This window comes from Hoplias malabaricus, chromosome 16, assembly GCF_029633855.1.
Source record: "Hoplias malabaricus isolate fHopMal1 chromosome 16, fHopMal1.hap1, whole genome shotgun sequence".
In the NCBI taxonomy this organism is placed as follows: domain Eukaryota; kingdom Metazoa; phylum Chordata; class Actinopteri; order Characiformes; family Erythrinidae; genus Hoplias; species Hoplias malabaricus.
Window position 1 is genome coordinate 32,713,280 of NC_089815.1, and position 16,478 is coordinate 32,729,757.

Consider the following 16,478-nt stretch of genomic DNA (forward strand, 5'->3'; position numbering starts at 1 on the left):
CACGCAGCTGAACAGAACACACAGAGATCGCTCGCAATGGAACAGAACACTCAGAGATCGCGCCCGCGGCTGAACAAAACACTCAGAGATCCCGCACAGCTGAACAGAACACTCAGAGATCGCACGCGCAGCTGAGCAGAACACTCAGAGATCGCGCCCCCGGCTGAACAGAACACTCAGAGATCGCGCGCAGCTGAACAGAACACTCAGAGATCGCGCGCAGCTGAACAGAAAACTCAGAGATCGCTCGCAGCTGAACAGAACACTCAGAGATCGCGCACGCGGCTGAACAGAACACCCAGAGATCGCTCGCAGCTGAACAGAACACTCAGAGATCGCGCGCGCAGCTGAACAGAACACTCAGAGATCGCGCGCGCAGCTGAACAGAACACTCAGAGATCGCCCGCGCAGCTGAACAGAACACTCAGAGATCGCCCGCGCAGCTGAACAGAACACTCAGAGATCGCCCGCGCAGCTGAACAGAACACTCAGAGATCGCCCGCGCAGCTGAACAGAACACTCAGAGATCGCTCGCAGTTGAACAGAACACTCAGAGATCGCACGCAGCTGAACAGAACACTCAGAGATCGCACGCGCAGCTGAGCAGAACTCTCAGAGATCGCGCCAGCGGCTGAACAAAACACTCAGAGATCGCGCCCCCGGCTGAACAAAACACTCAGAGATCGCGCCCCCGGCTGAACAGAACACTCAGAGATCGCGTGCGCAGCTGAACAGAACACTCAGAGATCGCACGCAGCTGAACAAAACACTCAGACATCGCTCGCAGCTGAACAGAACACCCAGAGATCGCGCGCGCAGCTGAACAGAACACTCAGAGATCGCACGCAGCTGAACAGAACACTCAGAGATCTCGCTCGCAGCTGAACAGAACACTCAGAGATCTCGCTCGCAGCTGAACAGAACACTCAGACATCGCTCGCAGCTGAAAAGAACACTCAGAGATCTCGCGCGCAGCTGAGCAGAACACTCAGAGATCGCACGCAGCTGAACAGAACACTCAGATAGCGCATGCCGCTGAACAGAACACTCAGAGATCGCGCGTGCAGCTGAAAAGAACACTCAGAGATCTCGCGCGCAGCTGAGCAGAACACTCAGAGATCGCACGCAGCTGAACAGAACACTCAGAGATCTCGCTCGCAGCTGAACAGAACACTCAGAGATCTCGCTCGCAGCTGAACAGAACGCTCAGATAGCGCATGCCGCTGAACAGAACGCTCAGAGATCGCGCGTGCCGCTGAACAGAACGCTCAGAGATCGCCCGCCCAGCTGAACAGAACACTCAGAGATCGCTCGCAGTTGAACAGAACACTCAGAGATCGCACGCAGCTGAACAGAACACTCAGAGATCGCACGCAGCTGAACAGAACACTCAGAGATCGCACGCGCAGCTGAGCAGAACACTCAGAGATCGCTCGCAGCTGAACAGAACACTCAGAGATCGCACGCAGCTGAACAGAACACTCAGAGATCGCACGCAGCTGAACAGAACACTCAGACATCGCACACGCAGTTGAACAGAACACACAGAGATCGCTCGCAGTGGAACAGAACACTCAGAGATCGCGCCCGCGGCTGAACAAAACACTCAGAGATCCCGCACAGCTGAACAGAACACTCAGAGATCGCACGCGCAGCTGAGCAGAACACTCAGAGATCGCGCCCCCGGCTGAACAGAACACTCAGAGATCGCGCGCAGCTGAACAGAAAACTCAGAGATCGCTCGCAGCTGAACAGAACACTCAGAGATCGCGCACGCGGCTGAACAGAACACTCAGAGATCGCACGCGCAGCTGAGCAGAACACTCAGAGATCGCACGCGCAGCTGAGCAGAACACTCAGAGATCGCACGCGCAGCTGAGCAGAACACTCAGAGATCGCTCGCAGCTGAACAGAACACTCAGAGATCGCGCGCGCAGCTGAACAGAACACCCAGAGATCGCGCGCGCAGCTGAACAGAACACTGAGATCGCGCGCGCGGCTGAACAGAACACTCAGAGATCGCGCGCACGGTTGAATAGAACACTCAGAGATCGCGTCCGTGGCTGAACAGAACACTTAGATCGCACGCAGCTGAACAGAACACTCAGAGATTGCGCACGGGGCTGAACAGAACACTCAGAGATTGCGCACGGGGCTGAACAGAAAACTCAGAGATCGCACGCGCAGCTGAGCAGAACACTCAGAGATCGCACGCGCAGCTGAGCAGAACACTCAGAGATCGCACGCGCAGCTGAGCAGAACACTCAGAGATCGCTCGCAGCTGAACAGAACACTCAGAGATCGCGCGCGCAGCTGAACAGAACACCCAGAGATCGCGCGCGCGGCTGAACAGAACACTGAGATCGCGCGCGCGGCTGAACAGAACACTCAGAGATCGCGCGCACGGTTGAATAGAACACTCAGAGATCGCGTCCGTGGTTGAACAGAACACTTAGATTGCGCGCAGCTGAAGAGAACACTCAGAGATCGCACGCAGCTGAACAGAACACTCAGAGATTGCGCACGGGGCTGAACAGAACACTCAGAGATTGCGCACGGGGCTGAACAGAACGTTCAGAGATCGCTCGCAGCTGAACAGAACGTTCAGGGATCGCGCGTGCCGCTGAACAGAACGCTCAGGGATCGCGCGTGCCGCTGAACAGAACGCTCAGGGATCGCGCGTGCCGCTGAACAGAACGCTCAGGGATCGCGCGTGCCGCTGAACAGAACGCTCAGGGATCGCGCGTGCCGCTGAACAGAACGCTCAGGGATCGCGCGTGCCGCTGAACAGAACGCTCAGGGATCGCGCGTGCCGCTGAACAGAACGCTCAGGGATCGCGCGTGCCGCTGAACAGAACGCTCAGGGATCGCGCGTGCCGCTGAACAGAACGCTCAGGGATCGCGCGTGCCGCTGAACAGAACGCTCAGGGATCGCGCGTGCCGCTGAACAGAACGCTCAGGGATCGCGCGTGCCGCTGAACAGAACGCTCAGGGATCGCGCGGGCGCAGCTGAACAGAACGCTCAGGGATCGCGCGGGCGCAGCTGAACAGAACGCTCAGGGATCGCGCGCGCAGCTGAACAGAACGCTCAGGGTTCGCGCGCGCAGCTGAACAGAACGCTCAGGGATCGCGCGCGCAGCTGAACAGAACGCTCAGGGATCGCGCGCGCAGCTGAACAGAACGCTCAGGGATCGCGCGCGCAGCTGAACAGAACGCTCAGGGATCGCGCGCGCAGCTGAACAGAACGCTCAGGGATCGCGCGCGCAGCTGAACAGAACGCTCAGGGATCGCGCGCGCAGCTGAACAGAACGCTCAGGGATCGCGCGCAACTCGAAAAGAACATCTGGATCTGCGAATCTGCGATCTACGAGCTAAGTTCAGCGTCGTAGAAAACACATTGTTGTAGACCATAATCCAATCGGCTAGTCTGAGCTTTATTATCTTTATTATGACCTTTATTTAGTATTTATAATCGCGGAGCTCAGTCACCGGGCCACTCGGTTTTATTTGGAATATGTCAGAAGTTTGTCCAAACTGAGGTTCATTAAAACCGCGCAGCACAATCAAAACAGGCTACTCGCTGAACAGCACTGAACGGCAAATTTCTACCATGCAGCGCAGAATCCAATATATATATGCCCACAAACCGATATAAACAAACCAGTATATGCGCCCACAAACCGATATATGCCCACAAACCGATATATGCATGCCCACAAACCGATACACACCAACCGATACATGCCCACAAACCGATACACACCAACCGATACATGCCCACAAACCGATATATGCATGCCCACAAACCGATACACACCAACCGATACATGCCCACAAACCGATATATGCATGCCCACAAACCGATACACACCAACCGATACATGCCCACAAACCGATACAAGCCCACAAACCGATACATGCCCACAAACCGATACAAACCCACAAACCGATACACACCAACCGATTTATGCATGCCCACAAACCGATATATGCATGCCCACAAACCGATATATGCATGCCCACAAACCGATACAAGCCCACAAACCGATACATGCCCACAAACCGATACATGCCCACAAACCGATATACACATGCACACAAACCAATGTATGTACTGAGAGTCCAATATATATACCAACAAACCAATATATACAAACCAACAGTTTAAAACCAATGTATGTGCCATTAAACCAAGTAGTTTCTCCATAACCCAATATATATACATAATATATACATAATTATTTCAGGAAATAATTATGTACTTTGTACATATATATTGGGAAAGGTGCACATACAACAAAAGATGAGGGAAAGTTGGAAGCAGTATCAAAGACAGTATATAGAGAATAAAATGGTACTGATGTTTTAAACCTTACTCCTCTATTGATTAACACTTCCGAAGATGACCAGCATATTGTCCAGTAACCCATAGTTAACCCTCATGATCATGACTATGTGCAGCCAAATGTAGAGGTACCACAGGCATCCTCAACCCCTTTAATAATTCAAGATATAAGTTTCTGACACGCTGTTTCCTCTATATTATTATGTTAATGTGAAACAATTGGTTCACATCTCATCAGATGACAGGAACTCACACTGATGGTTGTCAGTTTTTAAAAGTTTAATCAAAACAGTTTAGTGATGAAAGAAATGAAAAAACAATGTCTGATACTCTCTCACTAACAATCTCTCTCTCCTTCATTCACTCACTCTCTTTGAAAACAATGGCTGTCATTTTACGAACTGAAATTGTATGAGAACTGAACTGAAATCAGAATCGAACACAAGTTATTCTTGTTCTTTTGCTGTAGAAGGTTTGTGGTCAGTTGGTGTAACCAGTATCTTGTCTAAAATACTAATATTGTACAAAAAAGTTAATATGGATTATGATTTAATACTCTACTACACTGGAATAATGGGTGTTTAAACCATTTTTACCATGGTCAAAGAATACACGTAAAAGAAGATGTTAATGGCACATGGTCTCACAAAATCCCATAAAATCTAAATTTAGAAAAAATATAATAAAACATTCTTATGGGATATTATAAAATAAATGGCTAATTTTACAAGCAATTGCATGAACTCTAGGTGTGAAATATTAGATATTTGTCATTTTTTGTGGTTACACCATTTGACAATTTAAAAGGCTGTTCGTTTTCTTAAAACAAATAGTATAAATATCATATGAATACAACAGAACCACAAAATATACACTTTCACAAAAAGGATGTCAGGAAAGGTGTGTCCTCAAAAACCATGGTTACAGGGTGTCCTGATAAACACTGTAAACCTGTGTGAGAGAGAGAGAAAAAAAATGGGACAGGGTTTGAGGTGGAATTGGGCTTTTTTTTTTTTTTTTTTTACACCAGAGAGCATCTGAACTCCAAAACTGGGTTTAGCTGGTTCAACAGGTTGGAATCAATCTTTGAGACAGATACCAGTGTTGCCATAGACCAGAACAAAGCCCTTCAGAATCCAATAACATTGGATTTTGTGTGTGTGTGTGGGAATGGGACCAAACTGGCCCTCTTTTACAACAGAGAAACAGGGTCTCCTGGAATAGAATTCAATATTCTAGAAAGATCCTGTTACGACCTGGTCTAGGGCAGACCGCAACACAAAAAAATGAAATAACGGAGTGTGATGAGTGCAAAAAAAACTACAACTTAGGACAGTTTTGTGAAATGTATTGATGTGATTGATACAGTTTAGTGACCAGAAAGTGACTTCAGGAGTGACCCAGGCCAAAACAACAAACAAACCCCACACTAACTACTTTTAGGTACACTAACTAACCTGTGAAAGACAATGTGCTAACCTTACTCCCTTGCTGTGTATAAACAGAGACAAACCCCAGTTCCCAAAACAAAACGGCAGCCACTCCCTACAACTGGTACTAGTTACAAATGTAAACAATGACAGACAGGCAACACTCAGAAAAACATTCAACAATTAACAATTCAAACACGAAGCGAGTTTCAACAGCAAAAAAGATAAACAATTGAGTGAGGAACCATTCCTCCCGGGTGTGACTAAACTCTCTCTTTTATAGCTGATGGTTGAAGCCAAACCATGGACACAGATTCCGGCATCCGGCATGCAGTCAGTCAGGAACCCAGGACTGGATCCTAGAACATATGGACAGGACAGGACAGAGATACGAGAGAAACATCCATGCCCATAACAATCCCATTAGCTCCACAGACCTGAACCAAGACTTGCAACCATCTAGCTCCTAATCCTGCCCCAAACAAACAGGTGGCCTCCATAAACCAGGACCATGGCTCTTCATATGAGAGGTGACAAACACACAAGAGAGCAAAAAAAGATTCTGACCTACCTCACAGACCTTGCTCAAAATCTCTTCAAGAGGATCCCACTGGCCATAGACTGGAACCAAGCCCTCTCAGATGTGAGTGGATTGAATGGAAAGTCTCTTTTTTAACTTCAGACGGATTCAGTTATTGCCCCTTACTGAATGGACCTGGGGTAAAATAAAAGCCCTTTCAAACAACAAAGACCTGGAAGTCTCCAAACAGAACCCAACAGATTCCACAGAATAAAACTGAACAAAAACAGCACATTTCATCATAACAGAAAACTACAAATCTCCAATGAAACTAAAAACAATTCATAAAGAGCTAATGAACTTTACAATCTACATACAACCCTTGTTTACAGCATTCATTGTGTCAAAATTGTAAATCAATCAAGCGATGAATAAAACAGAAATCTCTAAAACGCATTTACACAAGAGAACCCAAATTCAGCCTCATCTAAAGACAACAGCCAAAATAACAACAAAATTAAGTCCTATTTTCAGAAAGCAACAAGACTGCTGGGAAATCTGCTGAACTGAACCGAACCCAGACAACACAGCTGACTCCAATTAGTATTCACTCAAGTCCCAGACAGGTGGAGGCTGTTTTGAAGCTTCATCCTGATTGGCCAGAAGAGTTAAAGGCTTAAAACAGTGACATCTGGTGGTTTGAAGAAATCACAACAGCCATACTCTCCAAACTGAGCACACACAGACCCAGGATCAGTGTTTACCATTTAGCTGTGAGACAAAGAATAGAAAATGGCTTAGTTGTGAACATCTGAGTGAAGCAGGAAACAGCTCTCACTCCATTTCTTTAGTTTTTCATAAGGTATTTCAGTTTTTCTTTGAAAAACAAGACATAAAATCATTTTCAAGAGCTAAGGAAAGTATTAAATGCTTTCAAACTTCTTTGTACACCTTTGTTTAACGTTTAATTCAAAATTCAAACACTCCTGAATTCAGTGATGTATTCTTCTCACTCGCCATTTTCAAACTACTCAATTTTTGTTGAAAAATATTACTAAGGAGCAGGAGAATGATTAAACTTTGAACTGAGATTATAGGCTGCACACACACACACAGGTCTAAGTCTTATGAGGACATCCCTTGCCAAACCAGTTAAAATGTGGTTTAGTGGCACCCACCTTTCCCTTTGCCCTACAGCACTGCTGGAAACACCAAAAAATTCTCTCTTTTTACAGAACACAAATATCACCTTAATTTGTTTCTACACAAATGTAAGCTCTTACTATGTCCACCTGACAACATGCTTGTATATGGGGACATCCTGAAAATCTCCTGCCTATGGCAAGAGGTTTGTGAGGTCATGCCTACTTTACCAGGACACTGATTTAACAATACACAAAAAAGGGCATTTCACTGTATTATAAGGACAGAGGTGGTTTACTGGTACTTGATCACACACAAACACAAACATAACAGGTGCATTCCAAAGACACATGTGATTAAGCAGAACAGGTCCCTGTAAACAACAAACTGGACATGAGCATCTCGCTTGTGTTAGCGTTAACTGCAGCTCCAGTTATAACAACAAACAAATAATTAAACACATCTTTAATTAACATGCTGCAGGTGTAACATCACACTTTTCTCAGATTGTTAAAGAACTAAGTCAACAAAAATCAAGCCCATGTCCTTGAAGCAATTCTTCATTAAATTGAATTTTCCTTTTAAAATGTGATCCCTCTATTTCTAACAAAGTCTCTTATATTTTGTGCACTTCGGTCCTTCAACACAGGATCCTCAGCATCCTTGCACCGCTGACATTCTGCCATTGTGGCCAGTTTTCCTTTCGTTATGTGAGGCTTGAGAGGTTTCATCACAGCCATCACCTCCTGTTTAGACCAGTGTTCTTGTCCTCTTCCTAGTGTTTTCAACCTCTTCTGGGATGTGATCAGTGCACACTGATCAAAGAAAATAAAAAGTCAGATTAACCAATTGATTACCATGGCAGGATAGACATTTCTGGGAATAGAATTAAAAAATAAAAGAAATTAAAACAATGGGGCAGATCACCTTTATTCCAAGCACAGCGCACAAACAAGGATCATTTTCTCAAAGAATGGCTTGGAAAAACAAATCATAACATTCATTCATTATACAGCTTATCCAGTTCAGGGTCACGGTGGGTCTAGAGCCCACCTGGAATCATTGGGCACAAGGTAGGAATATACCCCGGAGGGGGTGCCAGACCCTCACAGGGCAGCACACACATTCAGTCACACACTCACACCTACCTACACCACACTTCTGAGCCTCCAATCCACCTACCAATGTATGTTTTTGGACTGTGGGAGGAAACCGGAGCACCCGGAGGAAACCCATGCAGACACAGGGAGAACACGCCACACTCCTCACAGACAGTCACCCGGAGGAAACCCACACAGACACAGGGAGAACACACCACATTGCTCACAGACAGTCACCCGGAGGAAACCCACACAGACACAGGGAGAACACACCACATTGCTCACAGACAGTCACCTGGAGGAAACCCATGCAGACACAGGGAGAACACACCACACTCCTCACAGACAGTCACCCGGAGGAAACCCATGCAGACACAGGGAGAACACACCACACACCTCACAGACAGTCACCTGGAGGAAACCCATGCAGACACAGGGAGAACACACCACACTCCTCACAGACAGTCACCTGGAGGAAACCCATGCAGACACAGGGAGAACACACCACACTCCTCACAGACAGTCACTTGGAGCAGGACTCGAACCCACAAGCTCCAGGACCCTGGAGCTGTGACAGAGACACTACCTGCTGCTCCACCGTGACACCCCAAATCATAACAGAACAAATAAAATATGGCTATAAGATACCTTGAGCCCTTCAAATAGCACTCTTCAAATTGTTCTGGGTCTTCTGCATCCCTAAAAGACAGGGAACTGCATTAATGGTGGAAAAAAAATAAAAATAAAATAAAGATAAACATTGCGGCACGGTGGCGCAGCAGGTAGTGTCGCAGTCACACAGCTCCAAGGACCTGGAGGTTGTGGGTTCGATTCCCGCTCCGGGTGACTGTCTGTGAGGAGTGTGGTGTGTTCTCCCCGTGTCCGCGTGGGTTTCCTCCGGGTGCTCCGGTTTCCTCCCACAGTCCAAAAACACACGTTGCAGGTGGATTGGCGACTCAAAAGTGTCCGTAGGTGTGAGTGAATGTGTGTGTGTTGCCCTGTGAAGGACTGGCGCCCCCTCCAGGGCGTATTCCTGCCTTGCGCCCAATGATTCCAAGTAGGCTCTGGACCCACTATGACCCTGAATTGGATAAGCGGTTACAGATAATGGATGGATATATATTATTAGTGCTGGACGATATTAGTGCATATCAAGATCACAATTACTGGTACATTTTACCATGATTAAGATTAATGAACAATTATATTGTATTTGTATTTTTGACCCTTATCGTTTAGTGACGAGGCATGTGCTGTAAAAGTGCTCCAATAATATTCATTACATTTTACTTTTTGACTTTGTTTTAGTCAAAACACAGCACGCCCAAAACACAGACGCTGCTCAATTGTCAGCTTCGGCATTTAGGTTGCTTCCATGTGGCACATAGGGGCAGATTCACTACGTCTTGGTCGCTTGGTTCTGAAGGGACAGTACATGAACATACACTGAATAATAATTTTAAAAAACAGTTAAAAATTATTGATATAAAGTATAGAGACAAGATTATGTCGATTAGAAGTTCTGAATGTCAATTTCGATTCATTTTCAATAAATTGCCCCGACCTAATTATTATTATTATTACTGTTATTTATCAGTGATTAACTTATACACAACAATTTGTTCATAAGATATTACAGTTTGTCTGATTTAAATCTAAATTATTCCAAATTGTTCTCCTGGTCATAGCACCCCACAGCAGTATTTAATGTGCTCTGCGCCCCTACAGTTCAGACCCTAGATTTTCATTCAGAAATCACATACTCACTGTAAAGTCTGTAAACATGGCATTAATGCAGTGTGCTTTTTGTTATTTTGCTATTGTGACCCTGACTCATTAACAGCTTAAAACTGGAGCCACATTCGTAGTTCATTTTTTCCCAGTCTTTTGAAATCGTGCTTAAGATGTTTTTGTAATTATTTGATCAATTTAAACGAGCCACTTTCACCAGTAAAACCTAGTATTTTTAGAGAAAATATTTTTTGAAATGTTTCACATCGGATAAAGTCTTTATGCTCCACAGCATGGAGGTAGCCATGTTTAGAAAAGATGTAGTAGAGGATTTCTGATACATCCAAGCCCCTGGATGTCAGCATAATTACTTCATAACATGAAGAAACATCATTGTAGACAATGCCTCCTTCTTTGGATTCCTCATCAGTTTACTGTCACATGGCTCTGAAGTGACCAGCTGAGTCATAGTGAGGGTTTTACTAAGAGTGTTTTTTGTGTGTGTGTGTGTCTTCTGCAGAAGCCCGGGAGCAGCGGCTCTTTACAGCATTACTCATAAAGTGTGTGGTGCAGCTGGAGCTCATCCAGACCATCGGCAACATTGTCTTCTTCCCAGCCACAGAACTGCAGAACATCCAGTTTACACTTTTCCCTTCATCCCAAATATAATGAAATGGACCCAAATCCACTAAACAATAAATATTTATTAAACTTTAATTTAACTCCAGGTTTAAAAATGATCAAGACCCAAATTATCATCAAGACCATTTACATCAAATTTCACCACAAGTGAATTTTAAACGCTCTTTACAAAAATAAAATACGGCAACACTCTCTATTGGTCCAGAGTGTAAAACTAGGCATGAAAACTAAGAATGAAATGTTAACAATAGGCTGCCAAATACACTTCTGCTTGCCGTATGAAAACACAGAGATTAGATCAAGTGCAAAGAAGGGACCATTCCTAATATATATATGTATATATTTATAAAATGTGTGTGTGTCTTGAATGCAGAGAGATGTTCCGGATGCCGATGTGCATGTGGAGACGCAGGACCAGGGAATGTACCGCTACCTGACCTCTGAGCAGCTTTTCAAACTGCTGGACTGTCTGCTGGAGTCCCATAGCTTCGCAAAGGCCTTCAACTCTAACAATGAGCAGAGAACCGCCCTGTGGAAGGCTGGTCAGCATTTATTTTCAGCCTATTTAGTGTCCTTGGTGTCTGTGTGTTAAAAATGCCCATATGTTTATACTGTGTATGACAACACCTGTGGATACACATGACCAGAAACATCTTCAGATTCTCAGATAAAGTCACTCTGACTTCTGTGATGAGAAATGGCCAGTTGCAGAGACTGCAGTCATGGTGGAAACTAGGTGTCATCATGAAAACACAAACGCCTCAAAAATCTGAGGCTCTTCATTAACAATTCAGAAGTATTAAGTCCTCAGATGGTGGGTTCCTATCACTACCACAATGAAAAATTCAGAACCTCTTTTCGTATCCTCAAGTGACATTGTTTACATCCTAACTCTATACTGAAATTCCACTTCAGGAAAGTTCAGAATTTCTGAAGGTTCAGAGCCGACATATGATCCACCCTCTTGCATTGTGTAATGGAAGGTGTTTGTAAGAGTTTCTGGATCGTCTGCTACTCTGCACAACCTGTGTGTGTGTGTGTGTGTGTGTGTGTCAGGTTTCAAAGGAAAGTCCAAGACCAATCTCCTGAAGCAGGAGACGAGCAGCTTGGCATGTGGGCTGCGGAAGAGAATATTTTGTATTTCGTAAATGAAATACATCCTTCTTGTGGTTTTTATTGCATGGTCTTGCAAAATGCCTGCAAAGATGTGATGTTTCACGACCATCGGACCGTACACAGACAGTGATTCAGAGCACAGATGAATATGGTCGGATAAAGGCTTGTTAAGGAAAGTTTCTCTCTGCCAAATGAATGCTATTTTAAATAGCCTTTGCTGAGCATCTAACAGGTATTTGAAGATGCTGGTCTCACTGGAATCTCAAGGACCTCTGGATGAAGGATCCTCCACAGGCTGAGAGTTGTGCATAAAGCCAGTCCTAACCAAAGCTCTTTAGGGAAAAGGTTTGCAGTGGGCAAATATATCAGATTTTGAGAGTTCATTTTGACCCATTATCTTTTCAGTGAAAATGATTTGCATAATTATGTAAAACAAGGTATTTTGCATTTTTCTTAAATATGAATAAATCCATAGTATTTCCACTTGTAATAACACCCACATTGTGATATATTTGCTGACGGTTAAGACAATCTTAATCGTACTGTAGAGAAAAGACAGACCCTGGCACGGGCCTGGAGCCACAAGCTGAAGTGCACTTTGCAACATATCTTTCTTTAACGTGGAGTATATCTGAGTGAAGCGGGACTGCTGATGCGGGCGGGATATGATTATACATCTAGATTTGATTGGATGGTGAAAAGTTGGGTGTTTTCAGAAATTATTTATTTGAATGGTTTATTTACTGCTTCATTTCACTCCATTTTGGGAAACTCTTATATCTTACTTTTATCGCTTTATGCCTAAACTATTTTACGTTTCCCACTTTCCACCCTCCAAACAATGCCCTGAAATACCTCTAGCATGTTTTATTCATTATCCCACACTTATCAAAATCAAGCCAGCAGGCTCAGCCCCATAGTTGTGTTCCTGACCATGTGGCGAGGAGTCGACTCTGTGTACTGACCATGAGCTAAGCCTGTTTTCTCATTAAATGGTTGCTACAGCCTGTGTTCAAATTCTGAGCTTATTATCAGTCATGTGTGGTTCTTGTGACACATCATGGTGTTTTACAGGAAGAAAATTCACTATTTTTAATGGTATATTGCCATAATTTGATTATTCAGCCCTTAAAGATTAGTGCAATATCAGTTTCAGCTGTAACCTCTTAACATTGAGAGTTTGAGTGTCTCTGTGAAAAGGACAGACTACACTAAAAGATTATTCCAAATAAGTTTAGCTTTAATGAGTAGCGCATTAAGAAACTCCCTCTTATATAAAGTGTAAGTGGTAGATGCAGAGAACAGAAAATTGTTGCTCAATGCGGTATTCGCTGCTTTATTATTTTGAATGGAGAAGTGTGGGACAGGAGTGGCATCTGTGTTGGTGCTGGGTTCACTGAGGGAACTCAAGCACTTCTTTGAATGAAAATTGGGACACTAGAACTTTGCAGATTTGTGGGTACACACAAATAAGGACTGGGATGTGAGACTGAGCCTAAATGTTCTTGTGCTTCCTTTTCCAGCTGAGACACAGCAAAACAGACTGTGACTACATTCGTTTATTTGGAAATGTGTGTGTGTGTGATCACAGAGGGGCACTGGAGCCTTTTAAATGTCTTGAAAAGCCTTGGAGTAATTTATTTTCTCCCATTTCAGCTCATTCAGTCGACGTTTCTCCTTGGCATACTGAAATATTATTTAGACAATAGAGGTTTTAAAGCCATTAGCCTTACCAATCATAAGTCCTGTGGCAAAGTCCACCATGTTCTTCTTGCTAGCAGCTCTGTCCTGTCCCGTTGTCCCGTTCCCATCACTTCTCCCACCCAAGAAAGCTCCCAATCAATAAAAGAAAATTTACCTGTACAGATCAACCCTGTGCAGGGTCAGAAAAACTACCCCCTCAGCTGTTTAACGCACACTTGTCTCTTTCTCATTTAAAACCCAAGCACCTCAAATCCAATTATTTTAATTGCCAGAGATCAGTACTTGGTTTTAATGGTTGCCAGTGGGGTCTGTCTGTTCTCCTCTTCATTAACCAAAGATACCTCTGCTTCTCTCCTCTCCTGGGCGACTCTGAGTTAGAAAGCAATCAGTTTAAGTGCAGAGATGTTGAAGGGATGATAAATGGAATCTGATGGACACAAACTACAAATATAAATAGACACTACGAAAAGTGTCTGCCTACATTACTTTAAACTCTTGTTGTGATATTAACCTTCACAAAACTGATACTCCGTAACAATTTAAAAAAAAGAGCCACCAACCAAATCTCATTATTGCTTCACCATGCTTCTCTCTCTCTCTCTCTCTCTCTCTCTCTATATATATATATATATATATATATATATATATATATATATATATATATATATATATATATATATATATATATATATATATTATATATATTCAACAAATCCTTGCTTGTGTCCCTCTTACTAATAAAAATTGTGAATATTTTATGGATACCTATTAAACAAAGAGAAAAACTGACTATTTCTAATATGGCTAAGAGCAACAGAACTCAAGAGTATTGAGATGCACCTGTTAACAGAGTGCTGAATCCTCCTCTCCCTCCTGGTAGCGTGTCCAGGTACCTGGCGGTTTCTGACTCTCTTTTTCTGGAGAGCTCAAGCTCCTCTTGCTCTTCCTCTGAGTTCAGCTCCTCCTCAGATGTGTAATGTTTGAGCTTTCTTTCCAGTGTCTCCTCCCAGCGCCTCTGAGGTGGTCTCGGGACACTTCTAACTGCTGGATCTGTTACTGTGCCAACATCCCTCTTGGAGAAGAGCAGCCTCTCTAGGCTAGGGCTGTTCCGTTGTCCTCGTGGGTCTGGAGAATGCAGTGTGTGGCTGGGAGTTGCAGAGCCAAAAGGGTCTCTACCTGGAGGCTGGAGTTGAAGAGAGCCATAGAGGTTACTGTACATGACTGAAACTTTAAAAAGTTAGTGCTCTAATAAGACAATTAAATACACAAGCTTTGTCAGAATGAGGGATATTATTGATATTTTTTGTAGTGATTCTTCTCTTCTGAATGCCATTTTGGGTAAACAGGATCAAAAGACTAATACATGTGCACCATACCATTCAATAATATATGAAGCCTAAATATAGTCATTAAATATCTATGAGTTATCAACCAAGGTCACTAAACCAGCAGTGAATTACAATGTTATACAGTCCAGAAACAAAGGCCATGTCAACTCAAACAGTTGCTACTGGACACCTTATCTCCCAACTGTCAACAAGAGTGAGCAAATCCCAGTTCAGGTGATAGACATGGGACTGGCCAACAGGGCAGAAAATGTGCATAATAATGTGCAATTATTTGTTATAATTAACTGAAATGCCCCCCCCCCCTCCCCGAAGTGCCGCCCCAGACAACCTCCTATAGGGTATCTCAGACGTACACTGAATATCATAGTGTAATTTCAGATAGTTCTTTCCTCTACTATCACAGATCCCTCATCAGAAAAGCAGACCTCATTATGAGATGATAAATTACAAATACAAATTCACCTTTGTAGATCTTCTCTCTCTGAGGGGAGGAGGCCATATTTGTGGTTGAGTGTATGGATCCCCAGCTCCCAGCTCTTTTTTCTAGAAGATAAACCCAATATAAACTACTAGATTACCACCAACCACGAGATTCCTCTGGATATGTAAGCTCTCACCTTTGCCACATAGTGTCTGTAATCCAGGCGAAGTTCTTTAAGTTTTTGTTTTTTCTGCTCATACTCTCCCCCCAGCTGTAAACTCAGGCCATGGCCTTCCTCTGAAAGCCAGGCATAAGACACAGAGGAAGTATTTAAAAACGTGAGCATGTAACTGATCTTTCATTTTAAAAGAATAGCTTTTGTGCTGTAGTTTACCTTTACTCTGCTTTGGTTTTGTAGTGTTTTTATTGAGAAGATTTGTGTCGTCCACATTTGACTAGGGAGAAAAGACATGAGATATGAACATAACACACAAATTCAGACAGCCAGGGTTTTTTAGATCACAAACCTTATGAACCACTCCAGTCAACTTGCAGGGCAGCACTTCTGGGCTGCAGGAATGAAAGAAGGCGACAATGTAGAGTTCAAGTGAGACTTTTTTACTGGAAATACCATCTAAATACCTTATTCTGAAAGCAGAAAAGTCTTAAGGGTTTAATCGATTACCAGAGGGGCACTTTAAGATCTCATATGTAAATCATTTGGGTTCTGATTGGTTGCCCTAACTTGTTCCCTTTCAGTCCATGCTGCAGTACTCCTTCTCTTCAGGGTCCATTGATGCTGAAGAAATAAGGAGTACTGCAGCATGGAGCTAAACTTTCTCCATATTTGGACAGAGTGAAGACACATTCTGGAATTTTAACATCGTTTACACGCGATACGTCAGACTCTTATTTCAAAAGAGAGAGATCTGGACATTTCAGCTTTCCATATTAAAAATACATAAGCATCAAAACAC